Raw genomic sequence first — 26,325 nt, forward strand, 5'->3', positions numbered from 1 at the left:
GTCGGAGCAGCCTTCTCGAAAGTCAACCCACAGAAAGCAACCAGCTCAAATGGGATATTCGGACGAGCACTCAGGTCCTGCATGGATCAGCTCACAGGGGTATTCACAGACATCTTCAACTTCTCTTTGCACCAATGTGAAGTCCCTACCTGTTTTGAGAAGACGACCATCATCCCGGTGGCTCTGAAATCATCATTATAAAGTGCTTCAAAAAGTTAGTGATTGCATGAATCAATTCCAGCCTCCCACCTCGCCTGGATCCACTACAGTTCACCTATCACCTCAACAGGTCCACAGCAGACACCATCTCCCTGGTCCTACACTCAACCCTGGAATTCCTAGACAACAAAGACATGTATGCCAGACTCCTACTCATTGAAGGCTGAGCTGTAGTTAACACCATTATTCCTACAAAACTCGTCTCCAAACTCCATGGCCTGGGGCTCGGCTCCTCCCTATGCAATGGGATCCTGGACTTCCTAACCCATAGACCGCAATCAGTAAGGATAGATAACAACACTTCCTCCACGATCATCCTCAACACCAGTGCCTCACAAGGCTGTGTCCTCAGCCCCTCACTGTACTCCTTATACACCGATGACTATGTGGCCAAAATCCCCTGAATCTCGATTTTCAAGTTTACTAATGACACCACCATAGTGGGTTGGATCTCAAACAACGATGAGGGAGTGTACAGGAAAAAAACAGAATTTGGTGAACTGGTGAGATGACAACAATCTCTCCCTTAATGTCAACAAAACAAAGGAGATAGTTATTGGCTTCAAAAAGCATATTGGAGGACATGCCCCTGTCTAACCAATAGGGTGAAGTGGAAATGGTCGAGAGTTTCAGGTTTTTAGATCACCAACAACCTGTCCTGGTCTCTCCACACCACCCTATAGTTAAGAAAGCCCACCAAAGCCTCTACTTTCTCAGGAGGCTAAGAAAATTTGGCATTTCTACTCAGTCTTTCACCAAATTTTACAGATGTACCATAGAAAGCATTCTTTTTGGATATATCACAGCTTGGTATGACTACTGCTTTGTCCAAGACCGCATAAAACTACAAAGGATTGTGAACGAAGACCAGTCCCATCCCGCAAACTGGCCTCCCATCCATTGACTCTGTCAATGACTTTCTGCTGCTGTGGAAAAGCAGCCAGCATAATCTAGGACCCTACACACCCAGGACATACTCTTTTTCACTTTCTTCCAATGGGAAAAAGATACAAAGTCTGAGGAGGCATACTAACCCAATTTAAGAACAGCTTCTTCCCTGCAGCCATTAGATTTCTAAATGGATCTACCTCATATTAAGTTGATCTTTCTCTATACCCTAGCTATGACTGTAATACTATATTCTGCACTCTCTCCTTTCCTTCTCTATGTATTGTACGCTTTATCTGTATAGCACATAAGAAACAGCACTTTTCACTGCATACTAATACATGTGACAACAATAAAACAAATCTTCTCCAAGGAAAACATACATAGAAACATAAATGGAAAACAGAAGCATGAGTAGGCCATTCCCTTCGAGCCTGCGCTGCCATTCATTATGATCATGGTTGGTCAAATTCAATGTCCTGATTTCCCCCCCCAACCCATATCACTTAATCCCTTTAGCTCCAAGAGCTATATCAAGTTACTCCTTGAATTCACACCACAACGTTTTTGCCTCAATTTTCTCTGGTAACGAATTCCACAGACTCAGCACTCTGTGTGCAGAAATTTCTCCTTACTTAGTTCTAAAAGGTTTACCCCTTGAGCCCTAGTTCTGGACTCCCCTGTCAATCGGCAACATTGTTTTTGAATTCTGTCTAACTCTGTTAGAATTTTATACATTTCAATGAGATCCCCTCTCAATCTTCTAAACGCCAATGAACATAATCCTAATTGACTCAGTCTCTCCTCATATAACGATCCAGGATCAGTCTGGTAAACTTTCATTGCTCTCCCTCTTTAGCAGTTTTAACTTTTTTACCAATATAAACTTCAACAGTTTTAACTTTTCCAATCTACCTTCATAACTAAAGTTCCTCATCTCTGGAACCATTCTCATGAATCTTTTCAGCACTCTCTCTATATATCTTCATATCCTTCTTAAAGCGCAATATTCAGACTGGCTACAAATTGTCCGCTGAAGCCGAAACAGTAGCTTACGCAAATTCAACACAATCTCCTTGATTTTGTATATTATGCCCCTACAAATAAAGCATAGGATATCATATGCTTTAGTAACTACTCTCTCAACCTGCCCTGCCCTGAACCAATCAAGGAACAGGCTATTTAAGACCTGGCAATAAGGCAGGATTAATTATGACCTCATTGTAAAGGATAACAGTGATTATCATACAAAACAATTTCATAGTCAGTTCAAGGGGGAGAAATTTGGATCAAAAGTAGTGTCTTGAACTTAACTAAAGGTATTATAAAAGGTATGGGAACAGAGTTGTCTAAAGTGAACTGAGGATAGAAGGTAAGAAATTAGAGAAGCAGTGGCAAACATTGAAAGAGATATTTCATAACTCAAGAAATTTACATTCCATGAAGAAAGACACTTACTTTAATACACCATGCATAGCTAACTAAGCAAGTTAAGAATGGAATCAATTTGAAAGAAAATATGTACATTTCTGCAAAGATTAGTGGTAGCTCAGAAGATTGGAACAATTTTAGAAACAAGCAAATAACTACAAAAGTAATATAGGGAGGAACAGATGTGTAAGAGAAAGCTAGCAAAATTATATAAACAGGCAGTAAAAGCTTCTTTTAGTACTGAAGTAAACATTTGTCCTTTAGATGGTGAAACTGGGGAATTAATGAGAAACAAGGAATGGCAGAGACTCGAACAAGTATTTTGTAGGAGACGCAAAAAGCATCCCACGACTAACAAGAAATCAAGAGACAAAGGTAAGGGAGGAACTTGAAACAAAAATGATCAGTCGAAAAAAGTACTAGGAAAACTAATGGGGCTAGAGGCTGATATGTCCTCTGGACCTGACAGCCAACATCCTTGGTCCTAAAAGAAATGGCTGCATTCGTAGAAGATGCATTGGTTGTAACCTTTCAAAATCCCCTCTACTCTGTAAAGGTATAGAATACCACAAATATAACACCTCTATTTACATAAGAAGGTAGACGAGAGTAGAAATCCATGTGTAGCTAGTCTAACATCTGTTATTGAGAAATTGCTAGAATCCATTATTAAAGGAGGTAGATGCAGGACATTAGAAATCACAATACAATTTGGCAGACTGGACAAGTTTTAAGGGAAATATTGTTTGAGAACTTTAGAGTTGTTTGACTAAATAACATGCAGGGTGGATAAAGGGAAACCCATAGGCGTAACATACTTGGATTTCTAAAAGGTTATTGATACGGTAACACACCAAACGTTATTGTACAAGATGAGATCATAGTGTTGGGCAGGACATATTATCATATTAGAGAATTGGTTAACTAAAAACAAAGAGTCAAGATAATTTTTTTTTTAATTATAACTAGAGGAGTGCTGTAGGGATCAACCCTGCAGCCTCAACTATTTCCAATCTATATTAATGACTTGGATTAAGAAACTGACTGTATTGTGGCTAAATTTGCTAATGATACAAAGCTATGAAGGACAGCATGCGGTAAAGAGGATAAGGGGAGTCTGAAAATCTACATAGATAGGTTAAGGGCATAGACAAAAATTTAGCAAATGAGGTAGAATGTGGGAAACTGAGGTTGTACCCTTTGGCAGGATTTTGATTTGATGAACAGAACAGCAGAATATTATTTAAACTTGGATTGTTGAATGTTGCAGTATAGAAGGATTTGGCTGTTCCTGTATATGAATGGCCTGAATAGGGTACCTGGCCAAGCGCTCAGATCCTGCACAGAACGGCTAGAGCGTGTATTCGCCAACATCCTTAACCTCACCTTGAACTGATCTGCTTCAAGGCAACAATCAACATCCCTGTACCAAAGAAAAGCCAGCCAGCATGCCTTAATGACTATTGCCCGATGGCTCTGACATCCATCATTATGAAGTACTTTGAAAGGTTAGTCATGGCAAGTGTCAACTCTGGTCTCCCAGATTATCTGGATTTGCTGTAGTTCGCCTATCGCCGGAACAGGTCCACCGCAGACATAATCTCCCTGGCCCTACATTCAACCCTGGAACACCTAGGCAACAGACACATATGTCAGACTTATTTATTGACCACAGCTCAATCTTCACCACCATTTTCCTTACAAAATTCATCTCCAAACTTGCTGGCCTGGGCTCAGCTGCTCGCTGTGACCGGAGTCTAGACTTCCTAACCCACAGACCATAATTAGTACGGATAGGCAACAACACCTCCTCCACAATTATCCTCAACACCACTGCCTTACAAGACTGTACTCCTTATACACTTATGACTACATGGCTAAATTCCTCTCCAAGTCCATTTTCAAGCTAGCTGATGACACCACTGTAATGGGTCAGATTTCAAACAATGATGAGACACAGTACAGGAAACAGATAGAGAATCTGGTGAACTGATGCGACAATAATCTCTCCCTCAATGTCTGTAAAACGAAGGAGATTGTCATTGACTTCAGGGAGCATAGTGGAGGACATGGCCTTCTCTATAATCAATGGGGATGTGAAAATGGTCAAGAGCTTCAAGATGCCAGGTGTCCAGATCACCAACCTGTCCTGGTCCCTCCACGCCGATGTTATCATTAAGCAAGTCCACCAACGCCTTTACCTTCTCAGAAGGCAATGGAAATTTGGCATATCTGCTAAAATTCTCACCAACAGATCACCACAGATGGTGTCCTTGCCAGATGTATCATAGCTTGCGAGGTCTCCTGCTCTGACCAAGACCAAAAGAAACTACAAAGAGATGTGAACGTAGCCCTGTCCATCACGCAAACCTGCCTACCGTCCATTGACTCAGTCTACACTTCCTGCTGTCTTAGGAAAGGAACCAGCAAAATCGAGGACACTACACAACATGGACATACTCTTTTCCACCTTCTTACGTCAAAAAAAGGATACAAAAGTCTGAGATCAGGTGTCAACCGACTCAAGAACAGGTTCCTCTCTGCTGCCATACAAGTTGATCTTTCGCTACACCTTAGCAATGACTGTAACATTACATTCTGGACCCTATATTCTCCTTCTCCCCTATATACTCTATGAACAGTATGCTTTGTCTGTGTAGCATGCAAGAAACAATACTTCTCATTATATAACAATACATGTGACAATAATAAAACAAATCAAAAAGGCGCCAGGCAGGTACATCAAGTAAGTAGGAAGGCAAACAGAATGTTGATCTTTATTGCAAGGAGGTTTGAGCATCAAAGTACAAAAGTCTTACTGCAACTGGTAAAACTGCACCTGGAGTTCGGAGGTCAGCTTTGGTCTCCACAGAACTCATTTTGGAAACAATTCAGAGAAGGCTTTCTGGGCAAGTTTAGAAAAATGAGGGGTGATCTTCTTAAAACATGAAAGATTCTGAGAGGGCTCAACAGGGTAGATGATGCAAGGTGTTTCTTGGGGAAACCTAAAACTAGGAGATAAAGTTTCATTTAAAGACGGAGATGAAGAGGAATTTCTTTTCTCAGATGATCATTAGTCTTTGGAATTCAGTTCCAGAGGGCAGTGGAGGCTGGGTCATTGAATACATTTAAGGTTGTGTTGGACCGATTTTTGAACAACAAGATTTAAAAGAACAGGCAAAGTGGAGCTGAGGCCACAGTCCAATCAGTCATAATCTTTTCGAATAGCAGAGCAGGCTTGGTGGACCAAATGTTGTAACCCTGCTCCCATATCTTGTGATCTTGTAACGCAAGCAGGTCAAGCAAATGAACATAAAAAATATGATGGAAAAAATAATTCTGGTTTTACATTTAGAATTACTGGAAGTATTTCAGTCTGACTTATTTCAAACTGTATACAGAGTCGGAACCCCTCTTTCCAACCTTAATCAGACAAACAAAAAAAGCACACTTTACCTTCTTTTGATTTTTCAGGGCAAACCTATACAGACTGAGTCAGTGCAGGAATCCTCAGAGACAGTTTGAGAGATTCCATGCAGAAACTACAATCTATTTTTAAATGATAGTGGCAGCCATATTATGTATTTAATGAGTTAGGTGTCCCAAAGCTTATTTAGTTTGTATGAGGGTTATGTAGGTAAGGTAAGTGGATAAGTGGTTAAGTGTGGCAGCAGGTTGGGAAGGATTAATCAGTTTTGGTCAGGGGGAGGTGAAGAGAGAGAGAGTCAGGTGGTGTGGTTGGGTTAGGTTAGGTTATGCCAGCTTGGTGATAAATAGAGTCCTATGGCCCAGATCTACTAATCTCTGGATGGTCACAGACTGGATGAACCCATGAAGAAACACCTCAGAAGTCCCAGTGCCAGGAATAAGCACAAAATACTTTTTTGAATCTTTATGTACACAACTGAGAGAGTACCTGACATATTTTTATCTCTTGTAAAGGAAACATAGAAACTAGAAGCAGGAGAAAGCCATTTAGCTCTTCAAGTCTGATCCGCCATTCATTTTTATCACGGCTGATCATCAAATTCCATATCGTGATGCTCCCCCTCCCCCGATAAGGTGGCCAATTTTGCACAAGTGTATATTAAAATCACTACAGTTTTAGTTATTCGAAGCCCAAATCCTACGTGAAAAACATGCCTTTTTTGCAAACAGTTTTTTTAAAAAGAGGTTTTGATCTGATCTCTTTATAGTGGTTGAGTCACCTCTTTAAGACTCAGGTAGCTACTGAATTAGTTTAGCTTTATAATAACAATTAATCTTAAGTGTAGTTTCTCTTGGTTAGTACTATCCTCAACCTGAGCTGGTGCCTTGAATCACTGCAGTCACTGTGGTGTAGGTACATTCACAGTGCCAATAGGGAGGGAGTTCCCAGATTTTGACCCAGCGACAATGAAAGAACAATGATATATTTCCAAGTCAGGATGGTGAGTGAATTGGAGGGAAACAAGCTGCTTTGTCCTGGATGGGTCAAGCTTCAAGTGTTGCTGGAGCTGCTCTCAGATAAGTGGAGATATTCTATGACACTCCTCACTTGTGCATTGTAGAAGGTGGACAGGCTTTGAGGAGTCAGGAGACAAATTATTGGTTGCAGAATTTCTCTTCTCTGATCAACTCTTGTAGTCATAATATTTATATGGCCAGTCTAGTTCATTTTCTGGTCAGTGGGGTGATCCCAAGGTGTTGGTAGTTTGAGATTCAGCGATGGTAATACCATTGAAGCCAAAGAGCAATGGTTAGATTCTGTCTTGCTGGAGATTGTCACTGCCTGGCATGGGTGTGTGCAACTGTTACTCAAAAGTTCAACCCACTCCAGTGCTTGAGTTTGTAATTTATGTAATTTAGTGTGACATTTTACTGAGCGCTCATTGTCAGAGATGCAATTTTACATAGATATTAAACCTAGATCCAGTTCCTAAGGTAAGCATAAAATATATTGTTACACTATTTGAAAAACAGCAGTTCTCCTGGTAGGGTTATGCAAGGCTGGTATTTATGCTTCAAACAACACTATCAAAACAAAAACAGATTAGCCAGTCAGTTGTTTTATTAGAAATATCTTGCTATGTGCATATTAGCTTTTGCATTTTATTTACAAGAATGACTACATTTCAAAATAGGTCACTAAATGTTAACACCTGGAATTCTTATGAGGGCTTTCCGAAACTCCCACCGTAATTTTGTTGAGAGTTTGGGAGAAATCTTTCATTTCTCCACGACTTCAATTAACCTTCCAACAAAGACTTTCACAGAAATTCTACATTCAAGTTTTGGTTGCTCCAAGCAGGCGATGAGGTGTACCCTACATTTTTATTTGCAAAAATGCTTTCAATATATTCATTCTCTGAGTGTGGGCACCACAGTAAAAAGTCTGACAACACCAGGTTTAAGTCCAACCCATTTATTTGATAGTAAACTCACAAGCTTTCGAGGTTAAGCTCTTCAAACCTCGAAATTAATATGCCGGCATTGGACTGGGGTAAACACAGTAAAAATTTTACTGTGTTTACCCCAGTCCAACGCCGGCATATCCACATGTGGGCACCACTAGCAAGGCTAATGTTTATTTCCAATCCTGAGTTGTCCCAAGGCTGCTTTTGATACAACTGTGTGACAGAGAGGAATTCAGGCTTCTTTAAACATAATTAAACCAGTTTGGTTTTGATGCCAATCTAACAGTTTCAAAGTCAATTTACTGAAGCCAGCTGTTTATTCACAGGTTTGTTTAAAAAAATGAATTCTCAAACTGCCCCAGTGGGATGTGAACTTCTATTTTTGGCTTTTGAATCTAAACACTGAAACACAATCCAGGTGGTAACTCATCAACTTTATCAAAGGAATTAACAATATCTTCACTCAAACAGATTTCAAAAGCTCTTGCAGTTTAGAAATCCACTTGAAATGGGAAAATAAGTAGAATTCATCAATGAATTTCGACAGAAAAAAGCTCTAATGCTGCATTATGTATTATGTCTATAAAGTCCTAAAGTTACAAATCATTTTAATAAATATTTTTCTTCTGGAAGTAAAATATGCAAGCAGACTTGCAAGAAATTTCACAACTTAAGCAGAAGCATCCCTTTACATCAGTTGCACAAATGAACCACGAAATAACAAGCTATAAAAAGAGTGGCATTGCTTGCCAAATCATGTGAAATATCTAATAAAAACAAGCTTTTTGTTGTTGCTGCACATCCACCTGCATTGAAGAAAAGCAGTAGAATCAGCAAAAGCTACATGCAGATTAGTGAGCGGCCAGAAGAGTGTGCTAACATCTCCCAGATCACAGTTCGCCATTTTTTTTAAGCTGAAATGCTTTTTCTTGCGTACAACCATCACCCTCAGACGTCGGGAGTTATCTTTCTTAATAATTAGCTACGTTCAATAATGGTCGTGACAAAGCTTTATTCTCAACTTGCAATTTAATTGAGAATACAGCACACAATGAACAGGGCAAGTGTCCAGAATATTAATACTGTTCACAATATGATGGAAGATTAATGAAAACACTTATGTAAAAAAATTATATCTAGTCATAATAATTATGGATTTAATTCTCTGCTAAATTACTCACATTCAATTTTAAAAACAATTTTTAGGATATAAAACATATAGCCTTTGTTCCAAAACAAGCAATTCTATGATGAAAGCGTCTCTCTTAACTGCAGTTGATATATGCACAGTAGTAGAATGTGAAATATCTCAGCACGCCAATGAATTCAGTTCAATTCACAGCTGCAGCATTTCTTCTTCCAGTAATCTGCTTCATTAATTAGCGGCAATGAACGAAATACCATAACTCTCAGAGAACTGTGAACCTATGCACTCCTAAATGTACTATGTAGTCAATGACCAAAGGCCATAATTACTGAGGAAGGAGGTGGATCGAGTGTCAGGAAGAGAACATTTAGGGACCAATCATAATATCACAAGGTTTGCACTTGCAATGAAAAAGGATTTTTGGATGGGAGCGGGGAGGGGAAAGGATGGAAAGAGTAGATGGGACAGTAGGTATTTTATTGATCAGTTATGCCATTTCACCTCTTAAGGCCTTGATTTGAACTGTCCCGGAATCAATGATATGAAATTGTCTATGTCTATTCAATTTGACCTTAACTTGTTAGTGCCACTGCCAAACTAACCAACAAGATGGAATCTATTTGATTAGAATTAAGATAATAATAAAGGTACTATTGTGCTACTGAGTATTCTATAGGCCATCAATTGATGGAAAAGATATACAGGAGCAAATTTGCAGGGAAATACTGAGAGGTTCAAGAACTACAGAGTAGCAACACTAAAGGACTTCAATCATAGCGCAAATGGCTGAGAGGGGGAACAATTTCTGAAATGCATTCAGTAGAATTTTTGTGATGTGTGAGGAAAGAGGCATTGCTGGGGAAAGAGGTGGATCAAGTGTAAGGAAGAGAACATTTAGGGACCAGCAATCATAATATCACAAGGTTTGCATTTGCAGTGGAAAAGGACAGTCAATCAGCAGTAAAAATGGCAAATTAGAGAAGGGTCAATTTCAGTGGATTAAATACAAACCTCTGCTGGGTAAATGAGAATGAAAAATTGTCAGGCAAAATGCAATAACTAATGACTACCTTTAAAACAGAGATGGTTTGCTTGAGGTACATTTCCAAGAGGCAGAGAAGTTGACAAAATTAGAGCTCCATGGATGACATGAAAGCAAGATGAAGCAGGAAAATTTTGTATAAGGCAGCTATTTGGCTGATAATGAGAGCCAAGCTAATATTGACAGTTGATATTTCAGAGAGAATGTGAAGGAGGAAATAAAAGAGGTAAAGGCAGACTTGCAATGAAACATGCTGTACCTAGGCACAGGACTCCACCAATGAGGGACTCCGTGCTGGACAGCAGCTGTGGGGGAACTGGTCAAAGCCTGATAGCTCTCCATTTACTGATAAGCTCAAAATGAGCCTAATAGCAGGTAATGCAGAGCAGCATCGTAGTCTGATTGATCGAGTGCTGTGCTCAATTAGTCACATTTTACTCAATCCCCAATTAAAATTCTGGGGCTTGGATCATGGTATATACTGGCAACAGATGGGAAGGTGTGGATGTTGCAACTTCCCAGCAAGATTTCAGAAGGGCAATTCCAGCAACCCAGATGGCAAAAAAAGTGCAGACCATTCATTGCTAATGCTGTCCCTGGTTTCTATGCCCCTATCCAGGCTGCTCTGGTCTGTCCTGCACCACTGTGTCTCCCTGTTTCACTGAGCCAGGATGATCATGAGTGCCCAGCTTCAGCCCAGCCCCAACTCCCAGCCTAGTATGGCTAAGTGGGATGAAAGAGCTTTGGTGATTTCTTTGCTAAATGAGACAAGAAGAAAGACAAAACCAAAGTAGCGCCTCCCACTGACTGGCCAAAGTTGTCATGTCAACTGAGGCCCTTGTCCTCACTCTGGCTCTGGACATATTCCCATCCACCACCTCTGCCACAGTTTCCCTCATGACAGTAGCTGCACCAGTATTGGTTCCCAGGTTAGCCATGGAAGTAGAAGGAATGGGTGGTGAAGAGCAAGAGGATCCCCAACAGGATCAGGTCAGGGAGGATGAAGAATAGAAGTAGACTGATTTCAGCAAAAGGAATTTGACCTGGAGCGGTCCATTGAACAGCAAGTTGAGGCTGGGCTGACGCGGAACACTCAGTGCCATCCCTTTTCAGTGGCTCAGGGATTCAGCACAGTGTAAGAGGGCTAAAGTTGATTGCAGTGGCTTGAGAAAACATTAATTACAAATTAGTGATGAAAGAGAAGGAGACAATGAGAAGAATTAAAGAAGGTCAAGGTGAAGATGGTGGAGAATATCTTGTTTAGGGAAGGTGACAAGATAGTCGGGCCTTGGAAAAAGATAACTGCAATGACTGGTGCTGGAGTTACAGGAACCCCAGAATCAAAGCCATCCGGCATTTATCAACCTCCTGTAGTCAGATCAGGTAATGTGAGAAAAACGTTATCACAAGGACCACCAGAGATTTACAATGATACACAACTGCCACTCCTACAAGCTTCTGCAAAACATGCAGAGATCAGGAAAAAGATAAGGAAATGGAAAAGACCTTTGAGACAGTGAAATACAAAAATACAGTCCATTCAGCTAGAAATTGGCAACCAGTTTCTCTTGGGGAGCAGTAAACGTTGGTGCATATTTTAGACTGGTGCTCTGTATTCCATCCCTAGTAAGTAATCTACATAGAACTAGTCTGTCTTCACCCCACAATACTAGAAAGATTTTTTAAATTGATCTGGTATAGACTTTGTATACAAATAAGGCATCTACAACACATCACAGATATTTGAAAGCTTGAAGCACAACATGGGTGCTGTCATCCAATATGGGCTGGAACTGATAGAGGGTGTTAATGAAATCACAGCCATTTTTGGAGCGACGTTTTTAGATAAAAATTAAAAATACAACCATTAAATGGTCTTTTTACTTATAGTCCAGCTTCCTATTTGAATGTTGAGCCTCTCAAGTTCCCAGACTAGCTTTTGATTCCCTTATCAACCAATGCTGGTCTATGAAGGAAGTGGTGAGCAGGATCCCAGTCAGAAAGGGCAGAGGCTGAGGCAACCTCTTCATGCCACCGGATAAGACTTGATTTTAAATTTAACATCTAATTTGTTCTGAGTTTTCCTCACCTTTTGCTTTCTAATGCTATTTATAAATAAACAGTGGGTTGTAAAAGTAAAGCTTATTTATTAGTCACAAGTAGGGTTACATTTCATGCTGTAATGAAGTTACAGTGAAAACCCCCTAGTTGCCACACTCCAGCACCTGTTCCGGTACACTGAGGGAGAATTTAACATGGCCAATGCACTTAACCCGCACTGTGGGAGGAAACCTGAGCACCTGGAGGGAACCCACAGAGAGAATGTGCAAACTCCACACAGACAGCAACCCAACGGGAATTGAACCTAGGTCCCTGGCACTGTGAGGTAGCAGTGTTAACCACTGTGCCACCCTTACACTGCACGGATACAGAACACTTGGACCCAATCATTTTAAATAATATGTCTTTGCACAACTGGACTCTCTTCCATAAACAAAGAACAAAAGAACAAAGAACAACCCAGCACGGGAAACAGGCCCTTCGGCCCAACGAGCCCACGCCGCCGCATCCTCCTACACCTATTCTACCCTGCGTGTCTATGAATGGAACCCCTAACTTAGCCAGATTCGGGGGAGAATAGTGTCAATTTGATAAACCAATCAGCCTAAGAGCACGTCTTTGGGGTGTGGGAGGAAACCGGAGCGCCCGGAGGAAACCCACGCAACCACAGGGAGAATGCGCAAACTCCCACAGACACAGGCCCAAATCCATGTATCTGCACAGCTAGCAGTGCTAGTCACCGAGCTGTTGCGATGCCCGTCTATTGGTCCAGGATCAAGCACACACACCGACACGAAGTACTAGGCCACTCCCGGAACCTCCAAGAGCAGCCCACACACGACCCACCGTGTGCATGCCCCTCATTTGATAACGAGGTGGACATCCACCTGCGGAATAAAAAGACAAAAACGTTAACTTACAAGTCTGCATTTCCAGTGTCTCCCGAGGCTCTGACCTTATTTAATAGTCCCTACTATAACCATCCTCGTTTCGCTCATGTGTCTGTCTAATTGAAACTTAAACGAGTCCAACGTTCCTGCCTCCACCACCCTACTCGGTAGCGCGTTCCATACCCCCACGACTCTCTGCGTAAAGAACCTTCCTCTCACATCCAAATTATACCTCTCCCCCCTCACCATTAAATCATGACCTCTCGTATTTGTACCCAGTCTAGGGAGCAGTCTCTCACTATTGACTCTATCTATTCCCTTCAGTATCTTATATACCTCTATCATGTCCCCCCTCAATCTCCGTCTTTCCAAGGAGAAAAGTCCCAGTTTCTCCAACCTTTCCTCGTAACCCAGCTCCTCCATGCCAGGCAACATCCTGGTAAACCTCCTCTGAACCCTCTCCAGAGACTCCACATCCTTCCGGTAGTAAGGTGACCAACAACAACAAAGAACAACCCAGCACGGGAAACAGGCCCTTCGGCCCAACGAGCCCGCGCCGCCATTTCAACAAAGCATTTTCCTACACCTACCCTGCCCCGTGTGTATGTGAATGGTACCCCTAATGTAGCCCACGAGGAAGGGTTATGTTTGTGATATATTCTAGATACAAAATCCATTAACCCTTTCCCTACTTCACTATTGTGGTGAAAATTCTGGAAATGGTCGAATTTTTTAAGTCCTGTACGCGGATCTGGCATTTCTTATCTTTGTGGCGGCGGGACTGGCTTTGGGTTGGGGTTATTGCATGCGTAGTTTGCAGAAGCAAAATATCATTAGCTGCTTCCATTTATTTCAAATTTCTGAATCGTAGCTTCATGAATCCCAGAATGTGCATAGAATTACAAGTAAGAAGATGTCTGAACTTAATGAATTCTTTGAGGAGTCAAAGTACCCCTTTGGATAGAATCCTGGCATCCTTTGGAAGAGGTGCAGCAATCTATGGATATGCTAGAATTAGACATAATTATACATGTTTTACAAACTCATTACAACTGTCAAGGCTGCCCAGTGTGCAACAGGAATAATAGATGAGTTGGTATGGAGGCAAAGTTTGGTGTGTGGGAAGCGTAGGTTGGCATAAGTGTGAAAGTGAACTGGACGCAGTACTCCAAATGCGGTCTAACCAACGTTCTGTACAACTGAAGCATTAGACGGCAGCTTTTATACTCTATACCTCTTCCTATAAAGGCTAGCATTCCATAAGCCTTCCTAACAACCTTCTCCACTTGTGTCGCAACCTTCATGGACTTGTGAACCTGCACTCCCAGGTCCCTCTATATTTCTATACTCCTAATCGGTCTACCTTTTATCACATAGCTCCTCTCTGCATTATTCCTTCCAAAATGCATCACCTCGCATTTGTCAGGATTAAATTCCATAAAAAACTTTCTTCTAAAAATTAAGGTTACTTTTACTATTACTTTAGGAAAGAATATTTAAATAATATTTAAAGCATGAAACAATGGAATTTGAGTTTAGAGATTTCACATTTTAACAATACAAATGGATTTTAACTGTTTTCAAAATCTTGATTTTTTTTGCACATTATATTGTAGCCTGCCTGAATTTATACACGAGTGAGCAGGTGTTACTTTACAGGAAACTTTCTGAACTACTTATAAATGTATACATTGTCATATTTAGCAATATTAATTGGAAGTGTTAAATACTGATCTGAGTAGACAGCGTCCATTAATTCTTGGAGTGAATTTTGGCTAAGTGATAACTACTTAGCATTCAAAATGCTAGACATCACTAAGGGCAAGGTATGATGTCACCAAGGGCAGGGTGTGAGAAGAGAAGAGAAGCACAAAAGAGAAAATGAGGAACGACTGGCTGCTAACATCAAGGTTTTCGATATGCACAGAATTGGAAAAGGGGGAAGAGGAGAGTTGGGGCTGATTATAAACCAAAAAAGGCATTTCTACATGGAGGTAGAAGGCTTGGCTGAGGTACTAAATGAATAACCAGTTGAGCACTTTGCAACTATTTTTACCAAGGAAGAAGGTGGTGTCAGAATCATAGTGAATGAGGAGTTAGTTGAGATGCTGTATTGGCTTAAAATAGACAATATTAAAAAAGCTGTCGAGAATTAAAGATGATAAATCATTAGGGCCATACGGGATGCATCAGGAATACTGAAAGAAATAAAGGATGGAAATCGTAGAGACAGTGGTTATAACTTATCTTTTTATAGATACAGGCATGGTGACAGAGGATTGAATAATCATAACATAATAAGAAATAGGAGCAGGAGTAGGCCATCTAGCCCTTCGAGCCTGCCCCGCCATTCAATAAGATCATGGCTGATCTGTCGTGGCTCAGTTCCACATTCCCGCCCTCTCCCCATAACCCTTAATCCCCTCCCTTATCAAAAACCCATCAACCCACGTCTTAAAAATATTTAGCGAGGTAGCCTCCACCGTTCAAAAAAAGCGTGCAAAGGATAAATCCAGAACTACATACCAGTCAGTTTAATCCATGTGGTGGGAAAACTTTTAGACACAATAAGCTAGGGCCACATTAACAGGCACTGGAAGGGCTTAGGGTGCTTCAGAAGGTGAATCACTCACCGCAGAATATTCAGCCTCTGACCTATTCTTGTAGTCACTGTATTATGTATTATATACATAGTTTATTTTTTTAAAAATGTCCTTGATGAGCAGCTAGGAAAGATGACCAACATCTTTGTCAAAATGGTGAGTGTTAAGAAATAATTTAACAGTGAAGAGAGGGTGATTGGGCACATTAGAGTAAGTGTTCTAGAAAAGGTGGCAAAGGACATGGCCATGACCAACAAAGCCAAAGGGAAGACAACTGAGAGATTGCACAAAGTACAGTTGGGTTAATTCCATGAAAGGAAGTAACGATGATGATTTTATATTCAACTTGTTTGGAAACAGGGAGCGAATACAGATTAGATGAAATGGAGGTGAGGGAGCTTTATGACAGTACATCTGCTTTGAACATACTGGAGTTTATGGAAGGGAGAACAATGTTAAAGAAATCAAATCCAGAGGTGCCAAATGCATAATTAAGTATTTCATTTAGGAGTAGAGAGAAGCAGGGCTAGATGATTTAACTGGTGTAGTGAGGAATAAGATGCAAGTTGTGAAACTGAATTCTGGATCATACAGAATGTCATGAGACTGTCAAATGGACCAATTTAGCCCAAGTATTTGGCTGGGGAAGGGAATGGGATAAGTGGAAAGGGAGCAAAGTTGGTGATGGGCCTTCAGTCCTCCTCATGTTCTGTTGCAGGATCCACAATTCGTTCTTGCCCAGAATCTCAAAGCTTTGGAACTCCTGATCCTCCTCATATTTTGTTTCCTCCCACAAACATCAGATTTTCAAAATCTAAATTGAAGGCTGCCACCTCTTACTCATTTCACTTCAGCTTGGTTTCTCAATTTTATAAGCTTGAAGGCATGGTTGATGTCAGTCTATCACCTAATTCAAATGAAGATTATTGCTAAAAATATCTACACATTTCCATTAAATGCTATGCAGATATTTCATTCAATAGCAAGATACAGCCAACATTTGTTGAGATTTTTCTAAATAGATTTCAACACAAGTCTAGAGTGCAGACTGGTAAGCGTGTGTTGTTTTGTTGTGCAGTTATTTTACCTTCACTTGGCATTTGCAATACTATAGAGCATCAACATGTGATTCCTGACATTATCTGAATCTAGCTGAGTACAGAGCCTACTGGCTTGTTTCATCTGAATGGAACTAACAGACCAGAAACAGACAAGCAGTTTCCTGAGACACTATTGTTAGAGGCTGTGCAGCTACCACCCTACAGATTACTACTACAGTCACTTTGCATTAATATTTAACAAGTGGGTAAGAGGCAAAAAAAATCAGACTAATCCTCAGAATCTCTCTTTTGTGAAGCTTTTTATTCTAGTTCAATTCATTGGAGCTAGCATTTCAATAGGGTACACGTGCACATCCCATCAGATTGTTATTGAACTGGATCTGTTCTTTCCCCATTGTCCATGTCTCTAAGATAAAGACAAATATTCAGAAATATGCTTTTTCAGGACTCCAAACTAAAGGTTGTTAGTTACGAATAAATAACTCTGCTGTATGCTGCTGTTGAGATCATAGGTACTGCAGTCTATCAAAGCCACCAGCAGGTGATTCAAACAACAGAGAGAAGGCCTTCTGACAGCTCTTTCACCCTGTGACATTTACACCTGCAACTAAAGATTCCTGCTGATACTCACTGGTCGAAGTGTCAATTTGAAGTTTAAAAGATTCATTTCAAAAGCCATTTTAATTTCATGGTTGTCACTTGTATCCTGGTTAGTAAGCGCACTGAACATCTCCCAACTCCCGTGAACGTGCACTGCTGAATGCCTCAAAAATTAATTATGTGCTTTTAAAGCAACTGTAATAATTGATTTAACAGAATTCACATTGTAATGAATTGTTTTCCCCAAAGCAAATTTAATACGAATACAATGAACTGAAACCAATGATTCCGCAATACTGAGTTCAAATTTAAAAGCTTTAAATATGCACACGAGGTTTCCATTTCACAAAAAAATTCTCTATTTACCATTTTCAATTTCAAAATTACCAATTTGGAGTTGTTCTCATGTGCCTATCTGGAACCAGGATAACACAGATGGAACCATAATCAATGCAGCTTTACAGGGTGGTTTGTGTCATCACATGGTGTGAGAAAATCAGAAGGTGAAGCTGGCCAACAAACAGTTAACATAAGAACATAAGAAATAGGAGCAGGAGTAGGCCATCTAGCCCTTCGAGCCTGCCCCGCCATTCAATAAGATCATGGCTGATCTGTCGTGGCTCAGTTCCACTTTCCTGCCCTCTCCCCATAACCCTTAATCCCCTCTCTTATCAAAAACCCATCAACCCGCGTCTTAAAAATATTTAGCGAGGCAGCCTCCACCACTTCAACGGGCAGAGAATTCCAGAGATTCACCACCCTTTGAGTGAAGAAGTTCCTCCTCAACTCCGTTCTAAACCGCCCCCCTTTTATCTTGAGGCTGTGCCCCCTAGTCCTACTGTCTTTTTTGAGCGGGAAGAGTCTCTCCACCTCTATCCTATCCATCCCATTCATTATCTTATACGTCTCAATGAGATCTCCCCTCATTCTTCTAAACTCCAACGAGTACAAGCCCAGTTTATTCAGCCTCTCCTCATAGCTCAACCCCCTCAACTCCGGTATCAGCCTAGTAAACCTCCTCTGCACTCCCTCCAAGGCCAAAATATCTTTGCGCAGGTGCGGCGCCCAAAACTGCACACAGTACTCCAGCTGCGGCCTCACCAATGCCCTATACAGCTGCAGCAAGACCTCCCTACTTTTATATTCAATCCCCCTCGCTATGAAGGCCAGCATCCCATTTGCCTTCCTGACCACCTGCTGCACCTGCAAGCTGGGTTTTTGCGACTCATGCACAAGGACCCCGAGGTCCCTCTGCACCGTCGCCTGCTGCAGTTTTTCGCCACGTAAGTAATAGTCCTTCCTACTATTCTTCCTACCAAAGTGGACCACCTCACACTTGCCAACATTAAATTCCATTTGCCATTTCCTGGCCCATTCGCCCAGCCTATCTAGATCCTTCTGCAGACTCTCCACACCCTCCGCACAATTTGCCGTTCCCCCAATCTTGGTGTCATCAGCAAATTTCGACACCCTACACTCGGTTCCCTCCTCCAGATCATCTATATAAATGGTAAAAAGCTGAGGCCCCAGCACCGACCCCTGGGGCACTCCACTAGTCACCATCCGCCAATCTGAATAGCACCCGTTGACCCCCACTCTCTGCCTCCTATTTGACAACCAATCCTCTATCCACGCTAACACCCTACCCCCAACTCCATGTCCCTCGACCTTCTGCAATAACCTCTTGTGAGGTACTTTGTCAAACGCCTTCTGAAAATCTAGAAAGACCACATCCACCGGCTCTCCTCTATCCACCGCCCTAGACACATCCTCATAGAACTCCAGTAAATTTGTCAGACACGACTTCCCTTTAATGAAACCGTGCTGCGTCTGCTCTATCAAGCAATTCCCTTCAAGATGCCTCGCAATTTCCTCCTTAATGACAGATTCTAACATTTTACCTACCACAGACGTTAAACTAACCGGCCTTTAATTCCCCGTCTTTTGCCTGGCACCCTTCTTAAACAACGGCGTTACATTAGTTAATTCATGGTTTTCGAAAGGAGCAAAGCACTAACTCCTCTTGAGGCTCTTCCAGCAACATTTCTATCTCAATATCAAGAACACCGCCATGGCCTTCTTCAAAAAACATTTTTTTACATCAGTGTTCTCTCTTCACCAGAGTTCATGACTTCTGTAGTATCGTTATAACAACACCGCTTAACCTCCGATATCTCATTCATTTTCAGATGATAGCCAGAGAAACAAGTGTTACATTCAATGTGAATCCAAAGCTAGCAGTAAAAACCCAATATCATCCAGTTCACCAATGCACTTATTTACAGGAGGTATCATTGGTAGCAATCAAGAATGGTAGTCTAGCTGGATTTTCTCTCTCCCTGTATCCAAGATGAGGGGGAGGGCCTGCAGTTGGTGCAGGTTGTGGGTCCAAAGAGGGGTTGGGTTGAAGGGCGAATAGACTCTGGAGAGGAGGACCGACTGGCAGAAAATATTGGCTGATAGGATTGCCAGCTCTTCTGAATTGGCTGGGAGTCGACTGGAATTAGCATTTATTGTCCAGTGACTATTGAACACAATCTGCCTTTTCTGAATCATGCTTGCTTTTTCTAATCAACTCAAATTTATTTAAATGCTTGGCTATTCTGTCTTTAATTTTAGATTCCAATAACTTCCCCACAACAGATTTTAGACTACTGGGTCTATAATTATTTTGTTTCTCACTCTGATCTTTCTTAAATAATGGAGTTTTATATGGGAATTATGAACAAGAAAATACAATCATCAATGATTGAAAACAAGCTTTATGGTACAATATCTTAGTTTATTAAAATCACCAGCATTAATGCTGAGGGCAGAATGAAATCAATTGGTGGGATACAAAGAGAAAGACTGGTAGTAGAAACTGATTACCCTACTATGGATAGGCTACTAGAAAGGTAACTGCCAAAACAATACAAAATTAATTTACCAGTGAAATTTCTAGCATGGTTATGAACAACAATATGCAAAAATAGACGGCAGATGATCTTTTCCTTAAAACAAGTCAAAAAAAATACACATGTATTAAATGATTTCTCCTAAAGCATTTTGAACACAAGAAATAGGAGCAATAGGAGCCCATACATCAAGCCTACTCTGCCATTCAAAACATTCGGAGCTGATCTTGGACTTCAGCTTCATTTCATAACCATATCCCTTAATTCTGGAGGCACCAAAATCTGTCTATTCCAGCCCTAAATCAATGACAGAGTATCCGCAATCCTCTGAAGTAGAGAATCAGTGTTCTAGTGCTAAGAGCAGAGTATCCCTGTGTTTCAGATTCCCAACCAGCAAAAACAACCTTTCAGCATCTACCCTATCAATTCTCTTTAGAACGTTGAAGGTTTCAATGAGGTTGGAGTTCAGGAAACAGAGGCAAAGAGTACAAATGGAAACTGAAACTGCACATTATACTCCAGATGCAGTTGCATCAAAATCCTGTACAACTGTAGCAATATTTCTTTATTCTTGTTTTCCAATCCTCTTGCAATAAAGGCAAACATACAATTTGCCTTCCTCATTGCTTGCTGTATCTGCATGCTAACTTCCTATATTCCTTGTATGAGTACGCCAAATCTCTTTGAACATCAACACTTTACAACTTTCTTGCATTTTAAAAAATATCCTGTTTTTATTCTTACAACTAACATGAATAACATCACACTTCCCTACACATGTCGCATTTATAACATTAAACAACAATCTGCCATATTATCCAGGCATGATAGGCGCTTCTGAATTTATTTTACAAAACCAGGATTTGTCTAGGAATAACTGCAAATAGGCTTTTGGTTTTGAACTTCTACATTGGAACACAGCTTCCACTTTGCATCAAGTTAACTTAAGATGGCAGAGGTAGTGATGAGGGGGACACTTAAATGTACATCAAACCACATTGTTTTATGGAATATGCAGCACAAACATCTTCATAACTCTTAAATGAATCAAAGTTTTAAAAATAAAGAGATGCAAAGTTGCACATAAACTGAGGTGCCTATTAATACTTTTTGTTATTCAAAGCAGTTTCGCACAAACATTGGTAAGAACTTGCTGTAACAAAAGAAAGACTTCCGTAATTATTTAGTAAAGCTCCTTCCAGTGTGTGTCTAGAGCTCCAAACACTCATAGCAGACAGCAAGTCATCGGTGTAATTATGGTAAAACTACAGTTTGTTTATACATTTTTCAATTCTGCATATGGTATTCACTGCTCTCAATGCAATCTGCTCTATATAGGACAAACTAAACATAGACGGGGTGATCACTTTGCTAAACAACTAATGGCATTAACTCTACAAGCACCATGAGTTTCTGATCACTTGTTAGTTTAATTGTCTGATCTACTTTCACTATGACCGACTCCTGTTTTCTATTCCAATGAACCACAATGAAAATTCAAAATACAGTGCCTCATCTTTCAATTAGACCCCTTTAAATTCAACAATTTTGGATCATAACACTGCCTCCATTTTCTCAGAAAGAAGTTGCTCGATTCATTTGTTGCATTTCAAGAGCCATCTTTTGTTTCTGTACTTGTCCCATTACCTCTCATGGCCTCATGCCTTAGCACAGAACTTTTCTTTTGCTTTTTTTTAACCCATCCATCTCACCCCTTCTTTTCCTCATTTTTCTTACTGCTTTATAAACTGTTATCTTTGAATTTAGGTTCAAGTAATTAGCAAATACAAATTGGTTGAAAAGTCACTGAACCAAAATGTTAACTTCACAAATGCAGCCTCACCTGATGAGCATGGGGCCAGCATTTCTGATTTCAGTAAAGATATGTTGACGATAAAACCAGGCCTGCCAGAGACAGTGAGACCCAACAATTAAGCTTCAGCATGCTAATCTAGATACAGTATATTTCAAAATCATGACCACAGACTAAAAATGGAAAGCAGGGCAGGGATGGTGGTAAAGTGATAAGTTCACTGGTTTAGCAATCCAGAGGCCCAGAGGACACTGGTTCAAATTCCACCATGGCAGCTGGTGGAATTTACATTTAATTGTAAACTAGCCTAATCACCATGAAACCACCATCAATAGTCATATAAATCCATCCAGTTTATTAATGTTCTTCAGGAATGGTGAAGGGGGCTAGTAGCCATACTAATAAACATACTCACTGAAAAGGTTAATAATCACACAAGTTTAAAAATCATTTAAACTGCAATCTGCTAAATTCAGTCATACAGAGAAAGCTACGAGAAAACCACAGATCTAAATTAAAGCAAACCCAGATAAGAGTCAAGGACCAGAAAACTACATTACATGAGAGGCCTCAATCACACAGCATACACACAAGACCTCCGCTGAATTATGTGCGGCTTGTCAGTGTTTGTTGTAACAAGAGACAATGGGACAGAAGTTGAAATGCCACTGGTTAAAAGTATAGTTCTCACAATTGTGTCTGGAAGTTAAAAGACAAGTAGAAAAAAAATACATGCTTAGTGATATTACAATTAGGCAGACAAGTCGTAATTCCTGCAATTATACCCTTATGTTATGCATGGTGTAAACCTAATTGATAGTTGCGAGTAATATAGATAACTTCTTTGCAAAAATACTTCTTTGCAAGTATACATCACTGATTCGTATTTGCTAATTACTTGTAATCAAATCTGGAAGTATATCAGTCTGTGTGATGCTGTATATAGTGCTCTCTGCTACACCAGCAGCTTGTGCACCAGATCCCTTACTAGCTTGCAGAAATAAAAGATCAATTTTAAAACTCTGAAATTCATTGTCTGGTCACTTGTAAGGAACAAAGTCTGTGAGCAGCTGGACAGCAAATTATCCCATAACAAATGGGAATCTACCATCCTTACCTGGTCTAGCCTACATGTAACACCAGACCTGCAGCAAAATGGTTGACTCTTAACTGCCCTCTGCAATGACCTGGCAAGCTACTAAGTTCAAAGACAATTGAGAATGGGCAATAAATGCTAGCCTTGTCAACGATGCCTTCCTGAAGTAATAAAGTAAACATTTATTAGCATTTTTATTCTTTGTACATTCACATTACACAGATTATATGAATATGTACTACATAATATCAACTGCGTCTTAACATTTTGGAAGACTTAACATTTTATTTAACTAGTGTTTAGAATTTCTTGCCATGGAGAAATAGACGAAAGTGCAACTAAGCAACATTTTAAACAATACCATCAATAGTTAGGATATGCAATTCAGCAATAGAAACTAGAAATAGGAATAGGCCTTTCGAGCCTGCTCCACCATTGATCATCGAGTTCAATATTCTGATCCCCCTGCCCTCATATCTAATTTCTTCTTGAAGTTAGACAATGTTTTGGCCTCAACTATTTTCAATGATGGTGAATGCCACATTCACCACACTCTGGGTGAAGAAATTTCTCCTCACATCATTCTAAAAAGATTACCCCTTATCTTCAAACTATTATACATAGTTCTGGACTTCCCCATCACTGAAAACATTTTGTTTTGAATCTACCCTGTCTAACTCTGTTAGAATTTTACAAGTTTGAGAGATTCCCTCTCACTCTAAACCCTAGCAAATAGAATTCTAACCAACTTAATTTCTCCTCACATGACACACGTTCCATCCCAAAAATCAGCTTTGTAAACCTTCACTGCACTCCCTCCATATATCCTTCCGCAGATAAGGACACTGAAACTGCACATTTTGGCCTTACCAATGCCCTATATAATTGCAGTAAAACATGTTTATTCCTATACTCACATTTTCTTCAAGGCCAACATACCATTTGCCTTCTTTACTGCCTGCTGTATGTGCACTTACTTTCAGCAACTGATGCACGAGGACACCAAGGAGTTACTGAGTATCCACCTCTCTCAATTTACACCTATTCAAGTATTAATCTATCTTCCTATTATTCTTACCAAACAGGATAACCTCACATTTATCCACGTTGTACTGCATCTGCCATGCATATGCCTACACACACACACAATCTGTGCAAATCACAGTGAAGCACCTCTGCATCCTCCTCACAGCTCACCCCCACACCCAACTTTGTACCAACTGCAAATCTGGAGATAATACATTCAGTTCCCTCTTCCAAATTATTAATATACAATGTGAACAATTGGGATCCTAACACAGAACCCTGTGGAAATCTACTAGTCATTGTTTGCCAACCATAAAAACTCCATTTATACAAACTCTTTGCTTCCTATCTGCTAACCAGCTTTCTGTCCATCTCAAGGCATTACCTGCAATCCCACATTCTTTAACTTTAACAGTAGTCTGTTGTTATGAAGCCTTGTTGAAAGCCTTCTGAAAGTCTAAATAAATCACATCCATTGGTTCTCCTCTACTAGTTACATCATCAATAAATTGCAAAAAATTCATCAAGCATGATTTTCCCTTTGTCTGATTCTACCACTGCCTTCCAAATGCTAACGAAATCCTTGATAACAGACTCTGGCAAATTCTCTTGTACCAACTTTAGGATCACCGATCTACATTCCCTGTTTTCTCTCTTCCTCCCTTTTTGAATAATGGGTTTACACTAGCTACCCTCCAATCTGTAGGAACCAGTCTAGAGTCAAAAGAATTTTGGAAAATAACCTCATCTGCTACCAGGACTACTTCCTTAACTTATAATCTTCAGAGTACTTAATGTCAATGGTTTAAAAAAAAACCACTTCCCTAGGTCACAAACACTTAGCTATAAGAAAATAATTTACTAATCCAAAACAGCAGATAACTAATGCTTTCTGAAATATACCACAATGTATTTTCTAGTTTCCTGCAAATGTGGATAACCTTAATATTTAGCACTTATTTTGTCTTCCTCTGTATCAGCTATGGTTCCAGGAATTTTTCTTTCAAAAGTACAAGTGGTAGCAAGTTATGTATTGTGTAAAGAATATGCAAAAGCATTGAAAACATTTTTCTACTTGATCATGCTATAAGTTAACTGTCAAAAACTGATTCAGAGAGATGGACAGAATAGCTACTCTGCATCCATTCTCCTTACTTGAAGGGTCAGGCATGAAGGGACATCGTTCAAGGTGAAAGGCAGGAGGTCTGGGGGAGGATGTGAGGAAAAAAACATTTTTACTCAGAGGGTGGTGACAGTCTGGAATGCACTGCCTGGGAAGGTGATAGAGACAAAATGCCTCACATCCTTTAAAAAAAATCTGGGTGAGCACTTGGTACATCATAACATTCAAGGCTATGGGCCAAGTGTTGGCAAATGGGACTAAGTGGGAGTTCAGGTATTTCTAATGTGTCAGTGCAGACTTGATGAGCCGAAGGGCCTCTTCTGAACTATGTGATTCTGACGGGACAAATTTACATATCAATGAAAGTATCAGGTAAAAAGTGACAATGACTAATTGGGGTATTCTCTCAGCACAAACTATTCAGTCTCTAGTGTCTGTTGTGAGTACTGGAGACGCCATGCACAGGACAGACTTTGGTTAAAAATGAATGGAGTTTTATTAATGGTGCGAAAGAAGGCATGGCATCTTCTTTTCTCCCTGCTTCCTGTGCTACGTCTATTACATAATTTCCAGTGCATACATAATACAACATATCTCCAATGAGCTAACAGGAATGAATATGAATAAATACACAACATTTCCTTCTTCCTTAAACTGAATGCTACCAAACAATTTCAAAAGAAGTTCAATGTGAACAATAGCCAATAAATCAGTCACTATTAAGAAGTCAGATGGTCTGGAGGTCATTGTTCTCAGAATGGTTGATGGCAAACCTCTGGTGTCGCCTTCTTCACACTGATGAGAACCATAGACACATAGAACATTACAGCACAGTACAGGCCCTTTGGCCCTCGATGTTGCGTCAACCAGTGGGACCAATCTAATGACCCTCTAACCTAAACTACTCCAATATTATCCATATGCCTATCCAATGACCATTTGAACGCCCTTAAAGTTGGCAAGTCCACAGCTGCTGCAGGATTCTCTGGGAGGACAACACTCTGGGTGCACAACACTCATTATAGCAAATAT

The 26,325-nt window shown here is 40.3% G+C and overlaps 1 protein-coding gene and 1 pseudogene across 2 annotated transcripts in view; one reads left to right on the forward strand and one right to left on the reverse strand.

The window, feature by feature from the left end:
- The window catches only part of atp10d (ATPase phospholipid transporting 10D), a 197,248-nt gene that overhangs the window by 129,384 nt on the left and 41,539 nt on the right, over positions 1-26,325 (reverse strand). The window lies entirely within an intron of this gene.
- On the forward strand, positions 11,021-11,724 carry LOC145354254 (protein CDV3 homolog pseudogene; annotated as a pseudogene).

Source organism: Carcharhinus amblyrhynchos, chromosome 1 (assembly GCF_965287045.1).
Source record: "Carcharhinus amblyrhynchos chromosome 1, sCarAmb.v2.hapA, whole genome shotgun sequence".
NCBI lineage: Eukaryota > Metazoa > Chordata > Chondrichthyes > Carcharhiniformes > Carcharhinidae > Carcharhinus > Carcharhinus amblyrhynchos.